This window comes from Armigeres subalbatus, unplaced genomic scaffold (assembly GCF_024139115.2).
Source record: "Armigeres subalbatus isolate Guangzhou_Male unplaced genomic scaffold, GZ_Asu_2 Contig112, whole genome shotgun sequence".
In the NCBI taxonomy this organism is placed as follows: Eukaryota; Metazoa; Arthropoda; class Insecta; order Diptera; family Culicidae; genus Armigeres; species Armigeres subalbatus.
The window spans coordinates 16,147-44,126 of record NW_026941869.1 but is presented as its reverse complement, the minus strand read 5'-3'; the positions used below and the strand labels follow the sequence as shown (position 1 = coordinate 44,126).

The 27,980-nt window shown below is 41.4% G+C and overlaps 1 pseudogene; it reads right to left on the bottom strand.

The window, feature by feature from the left end:
* On the bottom strand, nucleotides 1–27,728 carry LOC134202269 (protein Skeletor, isoforms B/C-like; annotated as a pseudogene).
* Nucleotides 27,729–27,980: the final 252 nt, after the last annotated feature.

Below are 27,980 nucleotides of genomic sequence, written 5' to 3'. Positions count from 1 at the left end.
TTCACGCTGCTCTCCGGAATAATACTAAAGGTGCAAATACATAAAACAAGGTGGCCATCACCGCGGTTGACGCACTACTGACACCTTTGCGTTGCTCTTCCCAGCCATCATCGTGACTATCTCCGTGGTGGTCTGGATGGTGATGAGCTTCACGCTTCTTTCGGGACTCTTCCGGCTGTTCTTCGACTGGTTTGATGATGGACAGTTTCGTGGAAATTGGTTTCACGCTGAGATCTTTGTTGTCGTGCGCATTGATGCCTCCGGGGACCAGGGGGTTGGCGTACTCTGAAACAGGCGACTGCACAGAATTGGGTCCACGAACTCCGTAGATTGGATGCGAGTCCGGTGCGACGTAATCAGAAATAGGAGGAATTTCTCCACGGAACGGCCCGAATTGAGGATTGTCTCTGATGAATTGCTCAGTTTTCGAGACCGATTTTATGGCTTCCTGTCGAACGTTGCTTGGCGAGTTCAACAGCGATACATCGAGTACAGCCTTTCCGTCGTACGACACGACAGATCCCTCCGGATAAACCTTTACTACATTTTGCGTCGCCGGTGGGAGGTAATACGAGTCAACTCGATCGTCGGGCATTGCCATTTTGTCCTCACCCTCCTCAACGTTCATTTCCTTCAGGTCCCCTGTCAACCGTTCCATAGCGGCTTTGCGTTCTTCAACTTCCGCCGATTTCTGAGCCAAGGCCATACTGTCCAAGGGCGACGGGATGAACATGGGTTCAAAAGCCTGCCTTTGTGGTTCACCGCTGCCGATCATCAGTGCGTCGCTTTCGATGGCTTCGTCAATGTCGTAGTCCTGCCGCCGTTGGATCATATCGCCGTGATGGCGCAGTAGATCGTCGTACTCGGCATTCATCATACCGTTACGGCGGTAGATTGGCTTGAAACCGCTTTCCACCACTACGGAGCTGGGTTCGAAACCGGTGCTCGATTGAGGGTCTATCGGGGTTTTGTTCTCGTGAACATCGTAGGGGGCTTTGAAAATGGGTTTCACGTTTTGGGGTGGTTCCTTCATGATTGGTCGCTTTGTAAGACGGATCGGTAGAGTGATCGGCGCTGGTTCGATTTTCTTGAGACCCATGGTCAGATGGGGCGATACATCGGGGACCATGTAGGGTACAGTTTTCATTGGCTTCACCAGCATCATTTCGATTGGTTGAGGCGCCATCGATTGTAGTTGGGATAACGATGGCGGTGGAGGTGCTTTGCGGAATGGTTTGATCTCCGTTGGCTCTCCGAGAAGTAGGATTGGAGCTATGGCTTTCACGGGAAGCTTACTTTTGGGCATGAAAGGTCGCATCAGAGGGCTAACTGGTTTTTGATAATGACTGATGATCATCGAGGGCTGTGGGATGTTGTATGGGCGGGAAGGTCGACCGTTGATGGGGCGTCGTTCAACGGCGATTGGACGCCGCATGGGAAGCTTCACGGGTCGGAACATTGGCCCGTTGCTTGGAGGACGAAGATAGACCGGTAGACCAGATGAGGTAAGAATTGGCTTGCCATGGTGCATAATTTCCACATGGGACAGAGGTTGTTGTTCATTGGTGGTTTGGTTCACGTAAGTCTGGTTGTTTCGGAGTTTTTCTTCAAGGTCTTCAGCAGCTCGGATTCCTTCTTCAATGATTTTAGACATTTCTGGGTCATTTTCCAAGTCCAACTTGAAATGCTCGGTTGGTTGATCGGCAGTCATTTTATGATTTTTTATCACATCTTTGTCATTCTTGTGAACAAAATTTTCGTGCTGTTCCAGAAATGTTTCCGACGGAAGTAGTTTGGATTCGTGTCGGATTGAAGGTTCCGCACTGATGCTTTCATCACTGGGGTCAACGAAGACTTCATCTATTTCACTTGAGGAGGCTACATCGCACTTTGAAAGTCGTGAACATTAATGCGCCATCCGAGATAGCGATGAGTGAAGCACTGATAGTAGACTGTATCAGGAGTATCGGCATCTGGCGTCCAGGTGATGACTCCAGGCTCTCCGGGGTCACATTTCAAGGTAAGACTTCTTTGGTAAGCACCAAACGAGGGATACGAATCAACAGACGGACCGCCGGGATTTGGAGCCCAGTTGCAGCTACGACCAACGCCTGTCGGCACAAGTTGCCCATTGCGGTTTTGATAAACTCCAGCACAGAATCGAATGTACTAGAAATGAAAACCTTTGAAATTCTTCTATCAATCATCATAACAGTGACTATATGAATACCTTCCGAACATCTTCCTCTTGGTGTTCATAGCCTCCGACGGAATCATCAGTGATGTAGAATGGATGGTACTTGGCGGGTGTCTCCGGATCGTTTCCTCCCTCGACTACAAATGTGTAGGTCTTGCCCCTTACCACATTGATTTCCGGAATAAGAAGACCATTGATATACCACGAGATTCCCCATCCGACATGACCTGAAGCAATATTAAAAATAATATTAATTAATACTATTATTTGAGATTTATTTAAACTCACCGGTGATGGCTGGATAGCCTTGTTTTCCTCCAGTGGGACCCATTTGAGCATAGAACACTCCATCTTCCGGCTCGTAGCATTGAATCGGAGGAATCTCCCAGGCACCGGCCTTCGCAGGGGGACGCGCTGTGGCAGGCGCATTTGGTCGTTTCATGGAATCAGCTCGACGATTGGGTTCTACGCTTTGTAGCTTTTGTGGATTATCATGCTGCTTCTGTTGATCCGATTCCGGAGTTGGACAGTTCCAGTACGGTTGACGCCCAAAGTCAACTTGTTTGGTATTTTTCAAATACTGTGAGTGGAATGATACCTCGTACCGTTGGTTTAGCGGTCCAATGGCCCAAACGATTGCTTGCGATCCGTTGGTGAAAATTGGTAGATCCAAATGATCTGAAGCCCGTAGCGGTCGTTGATAAGTCACTATCGAATAACCATTCACCATAGCAGCGTTCAACAGACGAATTGAGCTACTGTTCTCGTTGATCCTTGTATCCGGACAGCTTCCACGTGTTCCCGAACACTGAGATTTGGCATCTAAGTAATAGTCCTGCGCGTATCCCTTTCCGGTAGCTTTATCGACCCAAACGACCGCAACATCAGCTCCCACCATTACGCTTCGGGAATGATCCGGAGACACACCGAAGGACATGTATTCGCCATCCTCTGTAATAAATTATTTAGTGAATAAAAAAAGAATACGATCCAGCATGTTATCTTCATAATCGACATAAAAGTAGTATCAGTTAAGTAACAATTAGATAACCAGCACCTCTCGCCAACTGAAGTCAACGGACTTTAATTGCAATGTCATTATGCACATAGTTCTCGGCATTCTGCTTTTTTTTCCTTCCCTCCTCTGAATACAGGTCACCGGAGTGCATATAGCATTTAACGACAACGCGCTCACATGGCACTTGACTTGTTGGTTGGGCCAGCCAGCAGCGCGCGGGGGTAATAAATTTGCACTATGACTTGCACTTAGTGGAAGAAGAATGACATCGTTTTGATGTTTCGATTACGTTATACCGTCACTTTCTCAAGCTCGCTTCTCAACACTGACCCAGTGACCTTTCGGTAGTGACGCGGGACTTTCAGATCTTAGTCAAGTTGACAACCGCCGCCAGGTTGCGAAAGAGCTCGATCTCTCATTCATAAACCCGTTACCAACATGCATGCGTGTCGGCTTTGAATTGCGGAGCATGATCTGAGGTCATTCGTTCTTCATTTTTTTTTCTTTACTTGAAGCTTACTATCAAATGGGGAATCCATGCTAACTACTCACCTAGTTTGGCAACCAGTTGGATTACAATGCTCTCGCCGGCGACGGCCCATCGCACTTCGAATGCCAGGTCATCCAGCAGCACTTCGCAGTTCAGTTTGGACTGGTCGAGTCGAGTGTGGCCGGGTTCGGATTGGGAAGAAAGTGGAGCAGCATATGAGTAATGACATGCAAGGTGGCAGCGGAATCAAGGGAAATGTAGGGACGAGACTGGTGTTGCTGAAACCTGAGTAGATGGGAGGGGGGTGTAACAGTGAACCCATTCGCGACACAATCGGTTCGAAACCAACAAAAATCAAGGACAAACAAAATAATAAATTGATAATCGAATCCTATGTAAAGTTTATTAGTGTGTGATTTTTACAAAATGAGTTTTCTTAGAAATAAAAATTAGTATCCTTCTGCCGGATGATATTAATTGGGAGAAACATGTTTAAACTAAAAGCAATATTTCTTACGGAGAATGAAGTAGCGCATTAATGACCAAAATGATTTCGCCAAGTTAACAAGCTTTTGAAGGGTGTTATTTTTTATAACTGAACTGAATCTGACCTATGACGGTACTCAATCGTAGTGCAAATATCAATTTTAGTAACGAGTTACTGAATTGAGCAAATACCATAAAAAGTTTGTAAATATTTTAAGAAAGATGCAAAAATATATGAAAAATAGTGAAGATAACAGCGATTCATTGTTGTTGTTGTTGTTCTCCGAAAGTCCGTAACCAGTCGATACTGTTCAATGAGATTCTTAAAGAATTTAAAAGTTCCAAAAATAAAAAAATAAGTTTGTGATCATACGAGTTGAGAAAAATTCGAACCTAGTTTTGAAGATCCATAATGATTCCTTGAACTATGTGGGAAAAGGTTCAAGAAAGTTCATAAGACTCAGAATTATTCACGTATTCAAGAGAAATGTTAAGTATTATCAAACTGAGCATTATTTACGCCCATTTATGGATAAAATTACAAAGAAATTTTAAGAAAACGTTTCGAGATTCTCCCAGAGTCTTTCTTTGCACTTCTTATTTTTAAAGAAGCTCTTAATCCTACTAAGAATCTCAAAGACCCCAAACAATTCTACATAAGTATGAACACATTGATAATCCTCACAGTGTCTTAAAAAGTTCAAAGAATCTTTGAAATCATAAAACGATTTAGAACTTCTGAAGGATTCTCCGTTGAAGCCCATAGTGATTTTTATAATATAAATAAAGTTTACAAAGCACAAAATAGTCAGAGACAAATGCGAAGCGTGACTTTTTTTGTCGTTTTTTGAGTGCGATAAATCGAAGCAAACATTGAAAACAGGTACGTGTTATACTTTGTCATTTGATACATTAAAGTGTACTCTGTGATGTGATACCAATTTCCACTGAAATGTGTATGTCTTCTAAATTTAGGGAAAGTGACCCCAAAACCGTGTTTACGGTGGCAGTAACAAAACAAGACCTAAACTTATTTAGGTTAGACGAAAAAAGTGCTAAAATAATAGATAGGAAGGTAAGAAAAATCGAAATTTTTCACATTTTGATGAAACATCTAACATTTCGGCGAGACAAAACGCCATAGTGGGACTAACCTACAATGTACTACGCGTCTCCACACACAGTCTATGCCAGAATTCTGCTTCGCCGAAGCGTGGTGCGTTGTTCCCTAAAAGCTGCCAGTTGAAAGGCTTTCCTCATGACTTTCCGGCAACGAAATATCATCACTTTTTTTTTTAAATGTAAATGTTATCAATATGATTGAGATTTTCTTAAATTTTATGATGACATCGGCTGGCATTGAAGTAGTCTTTCCTTAGGTAGGGCATATTGCCCCCCTTCCCCTATGTCTACCATTTAGGCCACTGCAAACTCCATCCGATGCAATGGTTGCGTTCTTCCCGTGCATTTGAAGTGCGCAGGCATGGGAATTAGCTATTTCACATTCAGAAATATTTTTCTCCATTTTGTTACTGAAAGCCATTATTTTTTCTCGATTTTTTTGTCATTGCAGGTTTCGAAAATAAATTACCGTTCTTTCTTAATCTATTCAAGGGCTTTTAGTACATATTTTTCCATTACTAGCGGTATATATTTAAAGGTGGCCCACAACCCGGCACAAAAATAAACACTTCTTACAAGCAGCTGCAATTTTTTTAAAGTTTTGGTATAATATTATGTTGTCGGGAGATTTGGCCGAATGCTGTTTGTCCTAATGCCCAAACAGTTAACATATTGAACCTCGAATTACAAGTTGTGAATGAGCATTAGCATTGCATTAGCTTAATAATTGAACAATTTGCACAAATTCGTAGGTGGTACAAGCCTGGATTATTGTATGAGAGTAGCATCACTTTCATCCGTTACCACAGATATTGATTTGGGACTAATCACTGTCTCTTAGATGAAAGCAATGCACTCCCCCAATAGTCGAGATCTGTCCTGGCCACTTCCTTGCGAATGCTGAGGAAGGGGAAGAATGGTTAGTTGGACACCTATTTAAGAAAGATGCAGAGAACTCGACGACTTCTCATAGGAGCCACGGGAGGTTTTTTTTTAAATTTTAATACATTATTCCTGTGATTTTTTTTTTGCCCTTCCCCTCGGATATGTTACCTTGCCGCGGTGGGTCGGCTTACGCCATTAGCACTGATATGGCAACCAAAGACATATCCTGTCGTGGTGGTATCACATGTTGACTATTTTTGTTTGGTGCCGCGTTACATATCTGGCATTGACGCACTAATTTACGGCATATGCATGTAATCCAACGGACAACGTCTCTTGGAGCCTTGAATGGTAGTGCAGTCAGGCAGAGGCCTTTTTCATCAGTGATAATGATGTGAGTTCTCTTCTTTTCGGCAATACTTTTCTGATGCGTTCCCTGTGACGATGAGTCGTAGCCACGCTTACATTTAGCTAGCTAGGCATTTATTAAAAAAAAAAACAAAGTATTCAAGACATTCGTAGGGAATCGACTGCTGGATTCACTGAGTAGAAGTTTTTTCAAAACTAGGAACGTGGTGCCAGTTTTATTTTGTTATGCCTCACTTCGAAGAGCAATAATAAAAATTACCACACATTATAATGATGGTATATGAACAATCTTATGACGGCTTCATTCACGATAATTTTTACTAATAGTAGGGAATAGGCGTGATGAAGCTTTACTTTGCCACCGAAAAGTGAATCCTATAGCTGACTCATAACTGATCATTAGTACATGATAGATAATGACAGTTAGTTTGGAAACGATCAAGCTACTTATTAGAACATAATAATAGTAATACCTTGACAAAGTAATGACAATAAAATAGACTAAATGCACGAACAGTTTCCACTTTTTACAAGACATAACTTACATTGTGTTTGATAGTATTGACACAGGATGAACCAATAACTTAGGCAAACAAAGTAATTCAAGGAACGCATACTTCATACCTTCTGACCATAAAGACAAGAATGACATCGTACAGATCAATCTATATGATTCGGCAATTGAGCCTCCAAAATAAACGAAAGATTAAAAAAAAAATCTGTATGATTAGGAATGAGATAATGGGAGAGAGTATCTATTAGAGTTGTAAATGGAATGTCTTTTGAGCCAGTTCAACAGTGTCTTAATGGACGACATGATCCTTGTACGGCTGGAAAACTGCTTCAAAAGTTATTAACTTGTCATTTTTTATAAATCGGGGATTGAACACTTTCTTATACTCGAAAAAAAAAACTTCCGACTCAGTTTCTTCGATGAAGCATTGGGCAACATGTTCCATGTGAGTCGAAAAAACTGCTTCGGTCGATTTCGAACGCGTACAATAACAATAGACGTATATATAGCTTGAGCTTGAGCTTGAGCTTGATTGACTGCTCGTAGTTGCTACTCCATTATGACCAGATCAGCTGTTCTTGCACAGGGAACCAACAGATGTTTGCTTGGGACTAGCACACATCTTCAATGTACAAGTACTGGTGATCTCATTTGTTAGGTCATACTGGCGCCTGCCACGTCAGAGTGCAAGTCAATGTAGGGAAGGGGGAGGAAATGATGATGCAATCACTCGCCCACTGCAAGCCGAATATACCTCTGCACTTGCCACGAGTTCATGCGGAATTCGTTGGAATTTTTGGGTTAGGTTCGAGAGGCAGAGGTCCGTCTTGGTTAACGAGCTGCCAATGTGATAGATAGGAGAAAGCAACTGATGGAATTTCTAATTGGATGTAGGAAACGAGCTCTATAGTTCATTTCCAATTCTAGCAGATTACTGTTAGAATACTCAAGTTGAAGGTATAGGAATAGTAATGGAAACGGTTTGGAAGTCCATTTCCAGTTCTAGCGATTGCTAGAACATGAGAAATATAGAGAAAGATACAAAGTAGGAGAATGGAACGGACCTGGGATTGAACCCACGACCTCCTGCGTATGAGGCAGAAGCAATAGCCATTTGACTACCAAGCCCGTTAACAATAACAATAGACGTATATATAGCATAAAAACTGACAAAATAGTTTGACTCTGATCTTCCATACATGTTTTTTTAGTAAGCAGAACGATCGGCCGGTCATAGACATTTTGTTCTGTTTTGTGCGGGTGAGTAAATTAATTAGAAAGTAAAAGTTTAGATCGCGTCCAGACATGTTTTCTGTAATAAGCAGAACGGTCAGCCGGTCACCGAAATTTTATTCTGCTTTGTGCAGTATTTAATTAAAATTATTAGTCTAATTTTCAGCGATCAAACTACACGCAATACACGGCATACCGTTTACTCAAATGAACCATGCCACACTATCCAACATCCCGGTGATTTTTCGTGGAAGTGCAAATGACTTCTATCAAAGTGAGAATCATGTCAACATTTTACTATCCATTCCTCAATTGCGCTACATTCGGACACGGCCGGCGCTGGTATTGCTTATTTTTAGGTCATAAGTTTTTTCTATGTCTTTATCAAGGAGACTTTCAGCCCAAGGCTGGCTCGTCTCGTGAATGGTCATAGGTTCTTACACATTGAAGATGATATTAGTCCCAAACTTCATCTGTTTGTTCTCTGTGTAATTACAGCTGACCTGAAGTAGCAACCGTGGGCGGTCAATCATGCTCATGCTCATGCTACCTTCTTCCTTCTTTTTTCTTCCTTTTGGCTTTTTCTTCTTTCCTTCGTCCTACTTCCTCTTTCCTTATTTTTTCCCAAATCTCCCTTCTTCATTCATCCTTCTTCCTCCTTATTTCGTCCTTTTGCCTTCTTCCTTTTTCTTCTGTCTACTTCCATCTTACTTCTTTCATCATTCATTTTCCCTCTTACTTCCTCCTTCTTCCTTGTTCTTTCTTTCATTTTGCTTCTTCTGTCTTTCATATTTCTTCTTCTTTCTTTCTTTTTCCTGTTTCCTACTTTATTCTTCCTTCCTCCTGTTTCTTCCTTTCTTCTGCCTTCTTGCATTTTCGTTTTTCCTTCTTCCTCCTGTTTCCACCTTTCTTCTGCCTTCTCGCTTTCTCCTGTTTTCATCTTTCTTATTTTTTTTCTTTCTTCCTTTCTCATGTTTAATTCTTTCTTCTTTCTTTTTACTTATTCCTTCTTCCTTCTTTCTTCTTCCTTCATCCTTCCACCTGTTGTCATCTACATTATTCTATGCTTTTCCTTCTTCTTTCTTACTTCTTTATTTTTTGCTCCTGTTCCCATCTTCCTACTTCCTGCATCCTTCATACTTCGTCCTTCTTCCTTCTTTCTCCTCTTCTTTTCCTTCTTCCTTCATCCTTCTTCTTTCGTCCTTTTCCTTTCGTCCTTTCATCTTTCTATTCCTTTTTCCTTCTTCCTTCCGCCTGTTTCCATCTTTCTTTTTCATTCCTCCTTCTTCCACCATCCTACGTTCTTCTTCCTTCGTTTTTCTACCTTCGTTCTTCTTCCTTCTTTGTTCTTTCTTCTTTCTTTTTCCTTTTTTATTCTTCATTCTTACCTCTCGCTTTGTATTTCTTACTACTCGCTTCCCACTAATCACTTCTCACCTATCAAATCTCACTTCACAGTATGCATTTCGCATTTTTTATTTGTCACGTATTACTTCCCACTACTCACTAATTACTTCGAAAACCTCTCTCTTCTACTTTTCACTACTCACTAATAATTTCTCACTTCGAACATCTCATTTCTCACTTTAAACACTTAATAAAAAAATATCACAGGTATTCGGTCATGAACTTGAAAAAAGTATTGAGTGAAAAACGCAGCCTGGCCCAAACCCCTATTATTGAAAATTATGAAATTACTTTGAAACTCTTCAAGGACTTTCCTAACAATAATCAGAATCATTTAGCAGTAATCTTTTAACATTAATGAACGAGAACAGCTTTTCCGGGAAGTTTACCAATCTGCTAAAAGTAACGATGTGCAAATTTGTGTGTAAACTTTGAATTTCGTTGGGGACTATGACAAGATGATGGACTTTCGTGTTTAATATTGCACTAGCAATCCAGCCAACTTGTTTGCTTCGCAAATGGTATGGGCATAGAAAAACCCGCAGGAAAAGTGAGGCTAAAAAAGTTGAGCTGGTGAGGACTTGCAAGCACTCGGCGTATTGTCTTTATTTGCGAGACTTTCAGCACAAGGATGGCTCGTCTCGTAAACGACGTCAAATTGTTGATCCAAGGTTATCTGTTCAGATCTCTCGGCGTATTGTCTTTATTAGCGAGACTTTCAGCCCAAGGCTAGCTCGTCTCGTAAACGACGTCAAATTGTTGATCCAAGGCTATCTGTTCAGTACTGCAATTTATCATTTTCAATGAGAGATGTCACGCGATGTTTACATATCTGCTTTTTTCAATATCTATAGAAACGTGAAGGATGAATGGCATGCTACAAAAATCTCAAAAAATATTTGTTCCGTGACAGGGCATGAAAGTGTGCAATATCTGCTTTATTTTTGTGTTCATTACCCCTTTCACATCGGTGAATTTAAAAAACATGATTAATTTATCGATTAGTCACACTTTTTTGGATATATCTTTTAAAATAACTTGGAAATTTTAATTTCAAAATAAAGAACAACGTTCTTTCATGACTGCCTTTCATGCGAAATTGATCAAAGAACCCACGATTCTTTCATTTGGTCGCCTGAAATAGAAAAAGGTGCTTTGCTCTCTGTCTTATGACGATCACGACCTTTTCCAGTACTGGTTCAGATGTATGCAAAATAAATTGAATGAATATAACAGACACCCTAATTGGGTCCCATTTGATCTGTGGAATAAGACGTTTGGGCGAAGAAGCCAAGAACATTTAATCATTTGGCCGAAAGCAAGGTTTGGCGGCGCAGATCATTCGTTCAAAAATGTCATTTGGGTAAAAATGACTTCCGTCGAATGGATCATACGACCAAATATGTCGTTTTGCCGATCGGATCATTTGACCGTAAATGACGCTCAGCCGTAAAGGTATCCGTAACGCGTTGTTAGTGTGCTGAAAATGATAATTAATATTTGGCACATCTTACTCTTAGCGCTAATGTAGATCACAAATTACCGTTTAGCGTAAGCATCGATTTTTCGCTTAACTTTTCAAAAGGACCTAAGTAACATTTTTCATGATTTAATTTGAGTACTGCAATCAATATCTTTCATGTTGTTCTGTTGATTGCGCTATTCAAATTAATTCTTGAAAAAAATGTTACTGAGATCCTTTTGAAAAGTTAAGCGAGATTTGACCATATGGTTCAGGGGCGTATGGTCGAATACCCTTTCACCGACATTGTTAAAAATCCTCTCAAATTGTGATAATTGCTAAACGGGTTGTGATTATTGTGATAAATGATTTGTCTCAAGTCCGACTTTCATTTCTAATTACACAGCGAGAATTGCAATGTGAGAAATGAGAAGTGTCACATACATTCATTCATTTATTCAGACTTAGGCCGAAGTGGCCTATGCGGTATATAAGAGTCTTTTCCATTCGGCTCGGTCAAGTCATCTTCCACCTGATCGATCCACCTTACCTGCTGCGCACCTCGCCTTCTTGTACCCGTCGGATCGTTGTCGAGAACCATTTTCACCGGGTTACTGTCCGACATTCTGGCTACATGCCCGGCCCACCGCAGTCGTCCGATTTTCGCGGTGTGAACGATGGATGGTTCTCCCAACAGCTGATGCAACTCGTGGTTCATTCGCCTCCTCCACGTACCGTCCGCCATCTGCACCCCGCCATAGATGGTACGCAGCACTTTCCTTTCGAAAACTCCAAGTGTGCGTTGGTCCTCCACAAGCATCGTCCAGGTCTCGTGTCCGTAGAGGACTACCGGTCTAATGAGCGTTTTGTAGATTGTCAGTTTGGTACGGCAGCGAACTCTATTCGATCGGAGCGTCTTGCGGAGTCCAAAGTATGTACGATCTCCAGCCACTATGCGTCTCCGAATTTCTCTGCTGTCATCATTTTCGGCAGTCACCAGTGAGCCAAAGTACAAAAATTCTTCTACCACCTCGATTTCGTCACCACCGATAGAAACTCGCGGTGGGTGGCGGTGGGTGGCGGTGGGTGTCTTCTCTCGAACCTCTTCCTATCATGTACTTTTCGTATTACCCCTTCCAAAGCGAGGTTGAATAGCAGACACGAAAGACCATCACCTTGCCGTAACCCTCTGCGTGTTTCGAAGGGACTCGAGAATGCCCCTGAAACTCGAACTACGCACATCACCCGATCCATCGTCGCTTTGATCAACCGTGTCAGTTTATCCGGAAATCCGTGTTCGTGCATTAGCTACCATAGCTGGTCCCGATCGATTATACATATGCGGCTTTGAAGTCGATGAATAGATGATGTGTGGGCACGTTGTATTCGCGGCATTTCTGCAGTACTTGGCGAATGGCGAACACCTGGTCTGAGGAAAGTCACGCTGAAAGCTATTTAAGCTGCCGGCGTGGATTGGCGTGGCGATTTTTTTTCTTATGTTCGTTTCTCGAAGATTCTTTCCAGTTTTTTTCGGGATATGTTCAAGATATCAAAGGGAGAATTTATTTGAATTTTGTCGGAAAAATCTAATAAACCTTCCCAGGATATTCTTCCAAGTTGTACTATAATAATAATTTGGATTTTTTCATAATTTCCCACGAGAAATAGTTCAAAGCTCCTATACTTTCAAGTTACCAAAGAAATTATATGGAAGTTCCAGGGAAAGCTTTGTGCAATTCTCAAGGAAAGTTTTACGGAATTTCCAAATGAACATGTTTATAATAAATAAATTATTTGGAATTTCTGCCGAAAATTTTGTGGAATTGTCATGGGAAATTCTTACAAAAGACTGTTCCGAGTTTCTTCGTTTTTTTTTTATTTCAGAATTTCCGCATATTGTACATTCCGTTCTTTGAAGTTTCCGTGGGAAATGTATTAAAAAGTAGGTTTCAATGGGAAATTTATCAAAATTTATAAAGGTAATATTGTTTAAAAAAAGGGAAGGATCGTTTTACCGAATGCCATACGGCAGAAAGCCGTTTAGCCAAAAGTCATCTAGTCCAGCGGTTTCCAACCTTTTTCTTGAGAGGTACTTCTTCGAACTTTTACATTCATTGAGGTACCCCCTATTTTTTCGTTGTAAATAAAAATAAGCATAACGCATGAGATATATGTAAAGCGGTTGTCTGAAACTTTTTTGAGTTCAAATTAAGTTGAAATATCAAATTTCCTATTAGACTTTGAAGACTTTTGAAGGCTTACAAGCTTTTCTGAAAAAGCCTTTATGCCTCTAAAATGGAGGCTTTCAAACCTTCAGATTAGTATAGAATCTAGATTTTGATCACCGATGTTTTGTCTTTTTTTATATTTTTGCCACAGCCCTTCATATACTGTGTTGACTGTGGTAGGCAAGATTCAAATTTAGAAATTGAAAAATACACAATTATCAAAACAAATTTAAATTGTAATACATCCGCCATTACGTACTTTTGTCTAAGGTATCCCTTGGGGACAGCGAAGGTACTCCCAAGGGTACATGTACCCCAGGTTGAGAGCCACAGATCTAGTAGAATTCCATTCTGCTGAATTTGACGTTTGGATGTAACGACTATTGGGTCAAAAACGGTTTGGTCTAAAATCACATAACATATGGGCTTCTTTGCCATGAAATGTGGTTCTTCCATGATTTTAAAACGCTAGCGAACCTCGCGTTAGAAGTGTTTTTATGTCTCTATCTTTTGCCTTGGAGTGCCGTTCGTAAATTGTAGATATACAAAGAGTCAACATTGAAATATGCAGTTTGTTCTATGGTGCCTATCTGTTTTGTGCTAAAATGTTATACGACCGAAAGTGACCCTTTCGCCGAATTGGTCAAACAGCCGACAATGTCGATTGTCCCTTTGGCCGAAAAAGCCGTTTGAGCTGAAATATTTGGCTGAACATGTCAACCAACGGCCAAATGTCATTTTCCGCCAATAACTCTTTCAGGCAGACGACCATTTCAGGCAAATGGCCTATTGGGGCAAACGATTTTTTCGGCCAAAGGTCCAAATCGGTCTAGGAAAATTTTCGGCCGAATGTACATTACGGTTAAATTATATTTTTTAGCTTAAATGCCCTTTCCGTAATACGGCCATTTCAGCCAAAGGGTATTTCGGCCAAACGATATGATTGTCCAGATGAATTTCCGTCTAATGGATCGTTCGGCCAAATATCATATTCGGCCAAATGACATATGCTGGCCCTCTCTGTGGGTTGGCCGAAAGACAATTGTAGGACTGCCTTTTTGGCTAAATGACACGGTAAGCCGAAAGTCATGCAGCCAGAGCTTTAAATAATCGAATGATTTTGGTGAAGCTCATTGGCCTTCTTTGTCACTATCACTTCGTAACACATTCATATTCGGCAGTATCAGATTATCAATTATCGATCAAGTATCAGATTTCGAAAACTAATAAATTATTGTCAAACTGAATACTTAAATGATGATTTAAACAATTGTCCACATAGAGCTGACCCCAACGTTCGACACATTTTTAGCGCAAAATGTCAATAAAACTGAGGCCAATTATGTTTTCATCGAACGCAGTAACCATTTTCATTACCAATCAAATGAACGAATCTGTGAAGAAGAAAACTGAGTAAGCCATTCTATGTGTTGAATAGTCATGCGACGTTTGTCAAAATTCGGGTCAAAGTTACTTCGTGAAGGTAAATATGTTATTTGCTGATAAAGCAATACGGTCATTTGGCCGAAATTTTTTGGGTTACCAATCGAATTTTTACTTCGTTTTAGATATCTCCATCAGGGTTTTAAATAATGCTCGGTCAATCACGACTAGCAACTACGAAGTGAGCAGCCAATCAAGATAATTTTAGCTAAGCTAAGCTAAAGTAACGGTCGATAAAATCATGCCATTTTGCGTAGATTTTTTTGTCGATAGAATGATAGATACGCAGTTGAAATTTTCAACAATTATTAGAAAATAATGTCATGATCATCTGGGCGGGTTTCTGCCAAATCGCACCAAGCGCCAACAATTTTTTTTCGATTTTTCTGTCCAAACTGAGGATGTCCTACAACAAAAGTACGTATAAATTGATATGAAATGGTTTCCGTTATCCTTTTACGAACAAACTATCTCAAGTCAGTCAAAAAGCCGCTTGGTCCGGCTTGGCAGAATTCCGACCCTCTATTCAAAGGACAAATATAGAAAGAAGAAGGGTGAAACATCTATCAAAGGCGGCCCGTCGTCGGTCACTTGTCGTGCTGATAGAAGTTCCACTGCCCATAAAGATTTGAAACATGAAATCAAAACAATTTGTTGCTCTATACACTTCTCTGCATCGCTAGTAACAAAAATAAGAATTAGAATATTTGGAGTAATGAAACTCAATAAGTGGTTCTAGAAAGCTGCGTACCTTTCATACAATCGACAAAAATAAGATTCTGCCAAAAATGATATGATTATGACCTTACAAGGTATAAACCACCCCTACCTCCTCCTCCCTTAGCGTACAAAAAATACTTTTCTCAATTTCTGTACATTTCATTTTATATTCTGAGCGGTTTGATTTATTTTGAATGCCTTTTTGTTTTAGAAAAAATGACTCGAGGCAAGACTTGCAATCCATAGAAAAGCTGCGGGGAAAGGTCATTTGGCGGAAACTCATTCGGCTGAAAGCGAATAGGTCATCCGGCCGAATAGGTCATTTGAACATTTAGCCAAATAGGACATTTGGCCGAAAGGGAATTTGGCCGAATAGGACATTTGGTCAATGACCTATTCAGCATAATGATCTGTTTGGCAAAATAACATATTCGGCCAAATGTTCTATTCGACCAAATGTCCAATTTGGCCAAATGTCCTTTTCGGCCAAATTACCTTTTTGGTCAAATGTCCTTTTCGGCCAAATGTTCTTTTCGGCCAAATAGCCTATTCGGCCAAACAGCTTTCGGCCTAGTGACCTTCGGCCAAATGGCATTCAGCCGAACGGTATTCGGCCAAACAACCCGTCCTCGAAAATAAGATTCCGTTACGTTACGTCATTCACGTGGATTGAAACGAAAAAACATAAGCCGCGACCAACATCGCAATTTTGTCGTGCCACCAAACAATCTCGGAATTTCGTCAATCAAACAATTGTCTACCAGATTATGTATATAGCCTGTAGCCATTGTGACGCATGAGCACCGGGATGTTTTCTTCTACGATTATGTGGAGCAGCGTTGATCAATGTTTATGCTAATGACTTTAACCGTTTTATTTTGTTATTTTCACAAATGTTTCAAGCTACAGATAATATACCTTGCTTTATTAAGTTTGTATGATTTAACTTTTATAACAACGTTCATTCGCTCTTGCTCTAGGCTAGACCAGGGCTAGACTACCATTCGAGAGCGTACTAGGCGGTAGATGTGTTTGACATAAATGCGACTCTTTCAAATGTACCTAAGTTAGTATTCCATTGAAACATAAGACTATTTTCTAATACAGCAGTCGGTAGAATGTCGAATTTACATGAATATAAACTACGATGACCCACTTCCGAACCTCCACCACCGAATGCAAATCTAGGAAAGCCGCATTTGAATACTTACAAAGCCCCGAAAATGTACAGCCAATCCACTACACGACGAGCGCGCACCGGTCAGTAGGCAGATAGAATATGTTTGTGAGTTGTGATGCTGTCCAGCGAGAATCGCGTTCTCACCGCAGTCATTCAATGAGAGATCCCAACAGCAGCAGCGGCGGCGGCGCAGCACCAGCAGCAGATTGTAGGCAGAGCAGTATGGTCAGCGTGGAGCTAGTGGGCTATCTAAAGGCTGCTAAATGAATGGGTCTCGTTAAGTACTTAACAGCTGTGAAATGCCGACCATGCATACCGAAAAAAAATACACGAATCTAACCTCTGTTGACTGTTTGGCGCGTTCGCGTTCGTTAATTGTCTGTTAATGGTTGTCATCGTGTACTAACTGAGCTGTGCAACGCGGGTTGAAGTCGTTTGTCGGTCAGCCAATTATTTATCTCTCCCCTGTTAATTACCGTCATCAATGAATGCGCGGCGGCGCGTGTCACAATCGGGCTTCACGTTCGAATTGTGTTGAATTGAATGTTTACATGTGACAATAATAATCGAACAATGCACCACCGTTTGCCGTTTGCTGTCACATTAAAAGTCGGTGCATTGTCAAGCAGGCAGTCCAAGTGATATGCTTCAGTAGTGCATAGTAGTCGAAATGTCGGATAAAACCATCATGCTATTGAGCCGCGTTTTGAAACTGAATTTTCGATCGAACATCGGATTAAAGCGAATAGTTGATGTGAATGTGTGAATGCAAAGAAGGTTTTATCCGACTTTCAGTCACAAGTCGGCTACTATCGGTCGTGTAAGCACCCAGCCTATGTGCGAATGGTTTCATCCATTGTTGGTTATGATGCGATGCATTGGTTTAGTTACAAATGGCGCTATTTGGGTGGATTGATGCTTCCGTTGATGTCGTTCGCTGGCAGTAGTCGACAGTCGAGTGCAAATTATCATGATCGTTGGTTATGCGGTTGGATTGGTTAATTGAGGGTACTGTGCTTTGTGTACAAGTGAGAAGGTGAAGTGATTTCGATTTACAACATGATACCATTAGAGCAATAAAACGAGCCTTTTCTTGGTACACGAAATCGTACAAGAACTGTTTATTTACTTCACTGTCATGAATTTCATTGCTGTTTTAATGTGTTCAGGAGAGTTATAAAAATGTCACTTTCAAATGCTTACAATGCTAGGATTGGTATTAAAATGGTTACTAAAATGAGACTCGATGTGAATTGTTTACAAGCTATTTACAATTGATCGTGCTGAGATTGTGTGTTGCGATTTGTTGCTCTGCCAGTTTCGCGGTTTCTTTTCCTTTCTTGCCAACAGCTGTATGGCTGTTGTATATTCACCTCTTTTCCCATCCTAAAAAAAACTACAAACTAATAGTGTAATTACCGCTAGTATTTATCGTAATCTATTTAATTGATTAATGGTACCACTTTAAGACATTTTTTTCCGTAGAGAGCGAAGCTGAACGAAAGTTGGCCCTGTCGTAGGCAATTAATCAATCTCAGCCGTCGTCGACCGTTAGTGGAGATTGATTTCAACGCTATTACCTACAACGGAAACGATCGAACATGGGGAAGTGATACCAGAGTTGAGCTCATAGTCGCCGTTTCCGATCGCCATCTACTTCAATCAATAGAACAGTGATCCGACGTACTCCAAGACTCCCGGATCGTTATTTTGTTGCTGCTGTTGTGCGGCCGGTTGACGGCGCCGATTGACGTTGCTGTTGTTATTGTTAGGATTCTTTACCTGGGGGCTGATGCCCAGCATCTTCAGCGAAGGAGGCACGTTGACCTGGTCCGGGATGCGTACGTGCCCGAAGTCGACGGTGAACGCTTCGCACCACACGCCAAAATGTCCGATGTCGAACACGGTCAGGTCCCCGGGTAGGGTTAGGACGATGGTCTTTTTATCGTAGCGACGCAGCGGTGTTTCCTTGCCGTTTTCGTCTGGAATTCGGATACCCTGAGAGGTGGGCTTTGGGCCACGGCCAACCCAAAATTTTGCGTCTGTTGATGAGATGAAAAAAAGTTAAGCAATGGAGCAATTCAAAGGAAAATTTAAATACATGAAATTCATGACATTTCACGATCGTATCAAATTTATACTGAACATAATTTCGAATAAGCTTCTGTATTTTTTCACACGCCATAAAAGCTATAGGTCAGCTATTAGCAATTGCAACAGTGTGAACGAAGAAGTAGGTCCTTCTGCAATTATAGAAGGTTAAAATTTTCAGGCTGAAATTAGATTTCAAATTTTTATCGTTTTTCTCAGATGGTTAATAAGAAAAAGCAATGGTTGATAGAATTCCTTTTGAAAAACTTCATTTCACTACAGCTCCTCTTGGATAGACATAGGGTGCCAATGGAATGTATGAAATTGTCATCGAATTTCAAAAAACGACATTGTTCACGAGTTCCATTACCCCAAAATTTAGGGGTGCTCAAAATTAAAATTTTGTTTTTTCCCCATTCTAGCTTTTCTTATTATACCAGTATTTATTTGAACTTCCGAAGTGAAAACAGTCAGACTGTTTATTTTTTTTCATAAAATGGAGGATATTCTGTTTGTTGGGGAATATTTGCCATTGTTTCCCAAGTCATCTAATTTGCCGTTGTATGGTGAAGTTCTTCGTAAGTTCATGTTCCATTTGCGAGCTGAGAAACATACTGCTAAACAAAGTACGCAAATAACAATAGAAGCGTTGATAGCTGTATGGACAAGAAAATAAATTAATAAAGTGATTAATAATAGGGCAATTGAATTTGAAATTTTGCGTTACCATAAAATTGGAGAGATCTACAGAAAAATAGGCTGCTAATGTCGACAACTTGAGAAAAGGCAATACTTTTCTGATTCGATGGAAGATTTATTCGACATTTGCAAGAAGTGTAAATCGAAGAACAAACTGGAAAAGCAAGCAATGCGCTACCTGCAAAAACAGCGACAGCGGATCAACAATCAAGAAACGAATACACGTGGACCCACAGAAACAATTTCATGCAGTGACTTTGAGGAGGCAGATGAGAATCCTGGAGACACGAATGAACTGTATCTTACAGAAACTATCTCTACCAGTACCTTCGAAGAAAAACGAAATCAAACAAACAAAATTTGACGTGGAAAATGTATCAGATCCAACCAAAGCTTGTGAGAAAAGCCAGCAAAGAGGCTTTAATGTTTTAACAGCAAGTGCTTTTGAATCTTCGTCACAAACTGAAACACAAAGCGAGTCCGTCCCTTCAGTTTGTACTAGGGGCGAAAGTTTACAGATGTTATAGGGGAACTGCTCCTTGAATTCATACCATGTACCCAAATCAGTACCATTCGAAAACAAAGAATTGGTGCGCAAATTGTTTTGATTCTCATTTTTGTGATTTTTTTCAGTAGTGAGCACGCCGGATAACAACAAAACACGACACAAATTGAGCCTAAATTGCCTGTTTGGCGAATGTTATTGATATAGGAGCATGTTATTAATAATGGAACAGATACCCTAGCAAGTTTTGCTGATTTTATAATTTTAATTGAATTATAATTCTATTATAAATACAAATCATTCATGCAAACAGTTTTTTCTATTTTCTTTTTATATGTGTAGGGACACGGCCGCACGGAAACAAATGCATACCCACAGACATGAATAAAAAATCATGAAATCATGAATCAGGTCAGTTCATGAAACCATGATTATAATTCATGATTTCCGGAACATTATTCATTGTACTAGGCAATCCTCATCAGTCGACAGTATGCATAACCGGTTATACTTCGAACACTCCATTCCCAAGAAGTAAGAACGGCTGAGAGGTAGCACGCCGGACTCACGCTCAGTGTACTCGAGTTCAAATCCCCTGTTGAATTTTTTTTATTCTGTCGATCTTAACAACCAAATTGTAACGCATTGGTTGCGTTACGCGAAAATAAATCATGAAATCATGATTTATATTCATGGTGTATTTTCATAGCATGAAAATACGACGGATTCATGGAATCATGAATTATTTTCTCATTTCGGGGAACGGATTTTTACCCGTGCGGTATTTTCGTCTGTTCGTCATAGTCTCGAAAACCAATAAAAGAGACGCTTTTTTATAAAACTCATACGTATCAAATCGTAGGCTCAGGAGAAACGTTCTGCTATAGTGGAGTTCCAGCAAATGTACGTTGCTTTCATTGGTTTTAGCCTCTATGACGATGGACGGAAATACCTGCCGTGTCCCTATTTAGGTTTTTCTAAATCAACCAAGAGTACCGAAAAACAGTTAAAAAATGTAGTCACGATCTAGGTTGCTGCTTTGAACCGTTGCAAATTTAGTGACCGAAATGCAGTTTTTTTTTTAAATTTCGTCTATCGCTAAATCTTTGGGACATGACGTTTCGACATTATTGTTGAACAAAGAGTCTGTCAGAAAATCAAGGAAAGAAATTCGTTTTTTTTACGTCGATCTTTTTCAATGTAAATCAAAAGCCGCGTAAAAATAAACTGCGTCGTTAAAAAAAAACCGACATGTTATTTAAAAAATCCGATAAAAAAATCCGTTCAAAAAAAAGTACCCCACTGACATGAATCGTGTCTCTACATTATCAGTTTTCTTAATGTATGCTCGTTGTGTTTTGAATTCATGCGGTACCGCTTAATAATAACCGCGTAAAAATATACCTTAGTGTAATAAACATTGCCTAGCAATCTGATAATTTTCTCCGTAAATCTGATCTAAGAAGTTTTCAAAGTTACAAAATATTCAACATTTTGATAGCAAGATTTTGAGCACCCCTAAATCATGTCCGATGGAAATAAAAATTTTCATAGGGGAACATTTTAAAGCTTAGGAAAATGTTTCTGTAACGTCCGGTTTTTAAATTCGAAGAAGAATTGTTTCCGCTATAAGATTTTTTTTTTCGAAGTCCGAAAACATTCGATTTTTTCACGGTGCTTACTTTCTACTCGCTTGGTGCGCTTAATGCTTAGGTATAAACTTGAAGAGCCAGGAACTACCATTTCCTTGATCTTTATTCAACAACCGCGTTTGTAATTGAATGATTTTCCTGATATACATGTTCAGCTACATTAGACCTAAACTCATCATTTAATCCCTTATCAGTTTCCCTCTTGGCCTTACTTACTTCTGCAATATGTTCTTTGAACCTTACATCTAACGATCTTTTTGTTTGACCTACATATACTTTATCACACTGTGAACAATTAATTTGGTAAACCCCGGCCTTATTTAACATTTCTACTCTATCCTTTGTGGAGCCCAACAGTGTCTTCAGTTGATTGCTTCTGCTGGAGAATACTAAATCGATGCCAAATTTCCTCAGTCGATGGCGTAGTTGGTGGGTGATGTGTTGATCATAGGGGACCGATACCCTCTTCAGCGGTTCATCGATTGGTGTCAGTGTTGTCAGTTCGTTTTTTCGTAGGTTCCTCTGTTTCTTGCTGATGATTGTTTGTATTGTTCTTTCCTTGTATCCGTTGATCTTTGCTGTTTCCATGATGTGTTGTAGCTCCTTCGTTTTTCCTTCTTCGCTCAGGGAGATCGTCTGCATCCTGTAGATCATGTGATGAAATGCTGCCATTTTATGCTGATACGAATGATTTGATGTGTATGGGATGACTCTCATGGTGTTGGTGGGCTTCCTGTAGATTTCGAATGATGCATTTGTTCCCTTGATAACCAGTAGATCCATGAAAGGTAATTTACCTTCCTTTTCCTCCTCGTGGGTGAATTTGATGTCTTTATGCACGTTGTTTATCGCTTCCAAAATCCTGGGTAGATCTTTCCGGTTGATAATGCTGAAAATGTCGTCCACGTATCTTCACCATTTCTCGGGTAGTCGCCATGAATAATTCGCACAAAAACGGTTATAGCGGATTTTCCATAGGTGCACCCTTCGTCTGTTTGTAGAAGCTTCCACGGAATGTAAAGTAGTTCTTATTCATGCATAATCTTACAAGCTTGAGATACATTTTTACTTTTCCTCGCCATGCTGTATCCGTCCGTTGTTCTAGTAGCCAATCCTCCAAAAGGTTCAGGACATCCTTCACTGGAACGCTTGGGAACAATGCCGCTACGTCGAATGATACCATGATGTCCTCTTCTCCGATGTTTCCTGATATAATTAAGTGGTGGAATTCAATGGGATTGTACAAACTCGTCTTATGACAAGTAAAGACACATTCCACTAAAAAGCTCAAAATAATTTTCTTAATACAATGGCATCCAAGCGGAACGAGCGTAGTACTTTGGTAGATTTGAAGTGCCAAAAGGAGAGGCTGACTATTGGAAAGATATTCGATTCACCATTGGAAGCACCGCAACCGCTGCACTTGGCACGGATCAGAGAAACGATTGGTATGACGGCAAATGTGAGCAGTTAGTTGAGGAGAAGAATGCAGCATGGGCGAGATTGCTGCAACACCACACGAGAGCAAACGAGGCACGATACAAACGGGCGCGGAACAGACAAAACTCCAATTTTCGGGGAGAAAAGCGCCACCAGAAAGAACGAGACCGTGACGAGGCGGAGCAACTGTACCGCGCTAATAACGCACGATAGTTCTATGAGAAGTTAAAGCTTCCACGTAAGGGCCACGTGTCACAGCCCGATAGGTGTAAGCACATAAACGGGAACAAACGAGCGTGAGGTGATCCAAATGTGGCGGTAGCACTACGAAGAGCACCTGAATAGTGATATGGCAGACAACGGTGACGGTATGGTAATGAACCTAGGAGCACGCGCGCAGGACATGCGACTTCCGGCTCCGAATCTCCAGGAAATCCAGGAAGAAAAATAACAAAGCCCATGGAGTTGACCAACTACCAGGAGAGCTGTTTAAACACGGTGGTGAGGCACTGGCTAGAGCGCTGCACTGGGTGATTACCAAGGTTTGGGAGGATGAGGTTCTGCCGCAGGAGTGGATGGAAGGTGTCGTGTGTCCCATCTACAAACAGGGCGATAAGCTGGATTGTAGCAACTACCGCGCAATCACATTGCTGAACGCCGCCTACAAGGTACTCTCCCAAATTTTATGCCGCCGACTAACACCAATTGCAAGAGAGTTCGTGGGGCAGTACCAGGCGGGATTTATGGGTGAACGCTCTACCACAGACCAGGTGTTCGCCATACGTCAGGTATTGCAGAAATGCCACGAATACAACGTGCCCACACATCATCTATTTATTGACTCCAAAGCCGCATATGATACAATCGATCGGAACCAGCTATGGCAGCTAATGCACGAAAACGGATTTCCGGATAAACTGACACGGTTGATCAAGGCGGCGATGGAACGGGTGGTGTGCGTAGTTCGAGTTTCAGGGGCATTCTCGAGTCCCTTCGAAACGCGTAGAGGGTTACGGCAAGGTGATGGTCTTTCGTGTCTGCTATTCAACATCGCTTTGAGAGGAGTATTACGAAGGGCAGGGATTGATACGAGTGGTAATGATTTTCACGAAGTCCGTCCAGTTATTTGGTTTCGCCGACGACATTGATATCATGGCACTTTGAGAGGATGGAGGAAGCCTACATCAGACTGAAAAGCGAAGCTAAACGGATTGGACTAGTCATCAATACGTCGAAGACGAAGTACATGATAGGAAGAGGCTCAAGAGAGGTCAATGTAAACCACCCACCACGAGTTTCTATCGGTGGTGACGAAATCGAGGTGGTTGAAGAATTCGTGTACTTGGGCTCACTGGTGACCGCCGATAACGATACCAGCAGAGAAATTCGGAGGCGCATAGTGGCTGGAAATCGTACGTACTTTGGACTCCGTAAGACGCTCCGATCGAATATAGTTCGCCGCCGTACCAAACTGACTATCTACAAAACGCTTATAAGTGAGTCGTCGTGTGAATGGTACGCCCGCGACGGGAAGGAGTTATTCGTGCGATTTGTGTCAGTTTCCGAATCCGCGTCGCGTAGGAGACGGTACGACGCGCCGGGAAGGAGTCCGTTTCCGATTTGCGTACCGTTCTTCCGTATTTTGTTTTCATTCTGTCGATATGTGGTGATAGTGAAGCAGGGAAGTGACCGTGACAAATTGTCGAAGCCGGAGAAGAAGCTGGCCGAGTATATGATGAAGCGGAAGGTGGTTCGTTGATGGTGGTTCATGAATCCGTAGAAGGCTTTATAAAAATGTACAATGATGCACATGACATCTACCAGATTCCGATCCGTCTTGAATCCTTGGACCGTGTCTACATGGAGTTCCAAGAAATTTAGGCGGAAATTAGGAAGTTTGATTCTTACGAGATGTTCGATGCACATCTACAAGAGCAAGCAGAATTCGAGACGAGATTCTGCAAAGCCATAAGAGATTTTTCTCGATGGCTTCCCTTCCGCGACACGTTTACCTCGATGGTCTATGCGAATATTCCTACCGTAGTGAAGCTTCAATACCTTCTGCAATCTCTCAAGGGAGAAGCTCATAAGTCATTCGAGAGAGTCGTTATAGAAGCGGACAACTATGCGTCGACATGGGACGCTCTACTGAAACGCTACGACAACAAGCGGTTCCTGACGCGTCAGCCGTTCCGTGTCTTGTATGACCTCGCACCACTCAAGAGGGAGTTACCGAAAGAACTGCACGATCTTGTTGATGATTACCACAGGCAAGTGAGAGCACTTTCGAATCTGGATGAACCAGTAATTCACTGGGATACCCAGTTAATCGACCTATTCAGCTACAAGCTAGATCCAATGACCCTCCTGGCCTGAGAGGAAAAAACAAGCGGCTTGGACAATGTATCCTAGTTCTTCGATTTATTGTATCAACGGGTCCGAATGTTAAAGTCCGTAGTATCCGATCTGCAACTGGCGAAGTCAAGGTAGCCGGTTCCACATAAGTTTCGAAGAAGTGTGTCAAGATGGTATCCAATTCCGCCACGACCGAATCCAAATCCTACTCTCCAAGCTGAATAGCTTGTCCAGAAAGTCACTTCCTGTTCCAATGTCCAGCATTCTCCCAGATGTCCGTTCGCTTGCGCTGTGAGCTGATAACCCAGAAGCGTTTATGCTGAAATAGCTTCAGTACTGGACACCAAGACAGAAATTGTACATCCAAGTATGACCATCCAAGTGTACACCCAAGTAGCCATCAGAACACTACACTCTCCTGCAATAGAATCCAACCACACAATTTTCCTCTACTCCTGTTGCTGTACCTGGTCAACCGTCCCAGAAAGTGAATCCAGCCATGTCGAACATCGACGTAGTCCCCGGATCAGCGAATCCAAATTCTAAAGTTAGTATGCCGGTACAGACTTACCAATCCAGCGTCCTGCTGGGAACGGTTTCTCTTCTTGTGATTGACCAGGACAACATGGATCACTCCGCTAGTGCACTACTCGGTTCAGGATCGATGTGTAACTTCATTACCAAGAAATTGGACAATGCACTCAACCTCCGCCTTGCGAAGGCAGACCTTTCCGGGTTTGGAATCTGAGAATTCCCCAAGCAGATCAAACGCAAATTGACTGCTACAATCAACTCCAAGTTGCCTTCGTACAATACCACACTCGAGTTCCTAATCCTGAAAAGGCCCACCGGTGGTAACCGAATAAGGCTAATTCACGTTTTCGGGATTTTGAGCCTCCTGATACGGCTCAGATTTACCGAACGTTCTGAACAAAAACACGATCAAGTGCGTGCTAATTAATTTGCTTAATTACCGCAATCGAGCAGAACAAAGTATTCCGGATCTCGCCAATGCATGCTAATCAAAACCGCGATCAACGCACGCACAATTTATCAGAATTCCACATGCGTTGTCATCAATATCATAAAAGATGGTCTTTACTTAGGCAAAGGTGTGAGAGTAGATACATAGTGGAATACATAATTAACGAAGATATTTTTGCCTATTCAAATAGGCTAAATATTAAATCATCATTAAGGCCGATGTAAAATAGCGTTTGTGTTTTTCTCAACTTTGCTAATAAATAAATTAGTGATGAACTTTGTCAAAATCACGTTAATAAAGAAAAAAAAAATGCCAATAAATTTTCAACTAAAAACACCAGTTGAGCATTCATTCTACTAGATCTATCTAAATTAATTTTTAGAATTTCTCCAAGAAATACAACAACAACTCAATTTTTCTATAACTTGTAGAACATTAAGCTTGGAAGTCGCTTGACCGTAAATCAATGTAACATCGAGTGAGCTTCTCACTAATGTTCCTTTTTCTACAACAGCTCTAAGAACCGAAATATGTTTATAATAAAAAATGTTATCAACAGTGTAGGACTGTTATTGTTTATTGCATTATATGCAATTATTCTATTCTATAGGTTGAAATAATTATTTCCATGAAATGTCATGATTTTCAACAGTATCATGTTTATCACCTATAAATCCATACCTGGCGCTTCTCCATCGTAGTTAAAGTTCGGTATCAGCAGCGTCTGCGCATCGACGATCACAATGTTGTCCGAACTAACGTCGTGCACTCCGCCCAGCTGTCCGATTTTGGTCGGCCTAGGAAAATCCAAATCGTTCCGAATGACGACATCGCCGAAGTTGACACTAAAATCGTCGCACCAAATCGAGAACCACCGGATGTCCCGAAGGGTTTTGCCCTCCGGCAGCGACAGGGTGATGTCTTCGTTGCGGTACTTTCGCAGCACCCCGGAACGACCGCGCTCATCCCGCAAACGGTGGGCCCCTTTGTTGCTGGGTGCACGAGTGTTTCCCACGTAGAAGTACGCAGCTTAGGAAGTGATTAAGATGACTTATTTGATTTGACGATCTTACGACTGGTTGGGAACTTACCTGGGCCTTCTCCGTCGTAATTGAAATTCTTCAGAAATATGGTTCGCGCATCGACGGCGTACACTGAGCCTGATACTCCATGATGCAGCTGGGTTAGATCACCGATTTTGGTGCCGTAATATCCCTGGAGGGCATCTACGCTGGACACGATACCACCTGTGAAATAGAGAAAGCGTTTTCGTGAGATAGTTTCTGTTTCCTCAATTAAACATCTACTGGTTTACGAAAATTATCGAATTCCAAGTCACATTCTCTCCTTTCACTTTTTCATGATCTACATAAGTTGCTCTACGCAACATAACAACATACACAGGCATTCGTGCTCGGTCCCCAAAAAATAACACTCTTGCCTAATTTAGTGTAAACACAGGGTTCGGGCTCCAACGATGCTAATAAAAACGACAAGGT